The 2,239-nt window shown below is 52.7% G+C and overlaps 1 pseudogene; it reads left to right on the top strand.

The window, feature by feature from the left end:
- Nucleotides 1-609: 609 nt before the first annotated feature.
- Nucleotides 610-2,003, top strand: LOC128069364 (heat shock transcription factor, X-linked member 3-like; annotated as a pseudogene).
- Nucleotides 2,004-2,239: the final 236 nt, after the last annotated feature.

Here is a 2,239-nt window from a genome sequence, read left to right as displayed (position 1 = left end):
GCTTACTCCTTGGAAGGAAAGCTATGATCAACCTAGATAGCATATTCAAAAGCAGAGACATTACTTTGCCGACTAAGGTCCATCTAGTCAAGGCTATGGTTTTTCCTGTGGTCATGTATGGATGTGAGAGTTGGACTGTGAAGAAGGCTGAACACCGAAGAATTGATGCTTGTGAACTGTGGTGTTGGAGAAGACTCTTGAGAGTCCCTTGGACTGCAAGGAGATCCGACCAGTCCATTCTGAAGGAGATCAGCCCTGGGATTTCTTTGGAAGGAATGATGCGAAAGCTGAAACTCCAGTGCTTTGGCCACCTCAGGTGAAGAGTTGACTCATTGGAAAAGACTCTGATGCTGGGAGGAATTGGGGGCAGGAGAAGAAGGGGACGACAGAGGATGAGATGGTGGGATGGCATTATTGACTCGATGGACGTGAGTCTGAGTGAACTCCAGGGCTTGGTGATGGACAGGGAGGCCTGGCGTGCTGCGATTCATGGGGTCGCAAAGAGTCAGACACGACTGAGCAACCGAACTGAACCACCCTGCTCTGAGGCCTTTCTGCCCTGACCATTCACTGCTTGGGTAGAGAATGCTTCTGAACTAGACTGGCTCCATGGATAGTCAGAGTTCCAACAAGCCATGTGCAGCCCCGCTCGCCCCATCCACTGATGGAGAGCCCGCAGCAGGGCACCCTCCTGATGTCACCCAGACCCAAATGTGGATTCAGAGGAGGCTTTGGAGAAGTGGTGGGACCAACCTGAGAGCCCAGATCCGGGCCCCCAAGACAACCCGCCCCACAGGGCCCGAACCCAGCAACAGCCAGTGAGGAAGTGAACAATGCCGTCCTTGGGCTGTCCTTGCCCAGGAAGCTCTGGATGATCGTGGAGGATGCGGCCTTCACCTCTGTGCACTGGAACGACGAGGGAGACATGGTGTTAACTGAGGCAGATCTCTTCCATATGGAGGTCCTCCATCACACATGCACAGACAGGATCTTCAAGACAGCATCAAAAGTTTCATCCGCGAACTGAACCTGCATGGGTTCAGTAAAATCCACCATTCGGGTTGCTCTGCAGGGAAGAAAAGGATGATGGTAATGTAGAAAGCCCTTCTGGGGAGCCTGGACTAGAAAAGCTGAGTGCTGGATGGATTTCAATTTCCAGGAGAACTTTTTTCTCGTGAGAGGGTGGTTAAGGAAAAAGGAGAAAGCAGGCCTTGTCGTGTTCCACGAATCCCCTTAGACAGGATCCACAGGGGTGACTCCAGACCCTGAGAGTCCACTTGATGTCAGAGAGTGCCCATAACACCTGCCAGGAATGAGAAGACCTTGTTTCCATAGTTAGGCAAGGACGGGACAGTGGTGGGAAGGAGGGCTGTGAGGAAAAGCTATTCTCCCCCATGATGGCTAAAGTGATTCGTTTCCTTTCAGATCTATCACTACTCCAAGTTCCAGAGAGACAAGCCTCTCCTCCTGCAGAACATCTAGAGGAAATGTGACCCCAGAAGAACTGCTCAGCCCGCCACCAGCACAACAGCGACCCCAAAAAGAAGCAAGCAGTGATGACCAGATGCTCTCCTTGATTCCATCACTAGTGCACCAAAGAGGCTGACAAGCAGGTCCAGAAGGAAGCCTCAACTGTTCACGGAACCCCTGGCCAGTGCTCATTTGAGTTCTTGGCCTTTGGTTTATGGACAGTATAGCCGGGCGGCCCAGGTCAAGCCATCTCCCCAGAGAGCAGGGCTGCCCCAGTGGAGAGGGTACATCCAGCAATGCCATGTCTGTACCCATGGCTACTGCTGGAAGGGACAGTGCAGGGGAACTGCCCAGGAGCTCCCCAAGGTACCCAGATTATGGTCTGGTGATGACTTTGTACAACACCTTTGATTCCATCGTGAGGGGAGCCGTTTCAGTTGTGGCCCCAAACGAGGCCCCTGAAGCAGAGGAGGAGCAGGAGGAGTCCTCAGAAGTGTGCCCTCTGTGAGTTCAAGGACAAGCCCGATCCCTGAGCTGCCAGGTCCCCAGGGACACCCAAAAGCGCTCTTTTGTAATCAAAAATCTATTTTTGGCTCTAATAGAGTACACCAAAACTCCACGGGAGTAAATAAAGAATCAAATGAGAGCTGCGAGTCTGTGTTCTTTCTGTCTGTCCATGCTATTCACACGGCACTGGGTGAGCCAGATGAGGCTGGAAGCCCACGCCCCAGGCAGGCCTCAGTCCAGTCCCCACAGTTCCTTTTCACCT

Source organism: Budorcas taxicolor, chromosome X, assembly GCF_023091745.1.
Source record: "Budorcas taxicolor isolate Tak-1 chromosome X, Takin1.1, whole genome shotgun sequence".
NCBI classification, from domain to species: domain Eukaryota; kingdom Metazoa; phylum Chordata; class Mammalia; order Artiodactyla; family Bovidae; genus Budorcas; species Budorcas taxicolor.
Note: the sequence above shows the minus strand (reverse complement) of the source record. Positions and strands in the feature narration are given on the sequence as shown.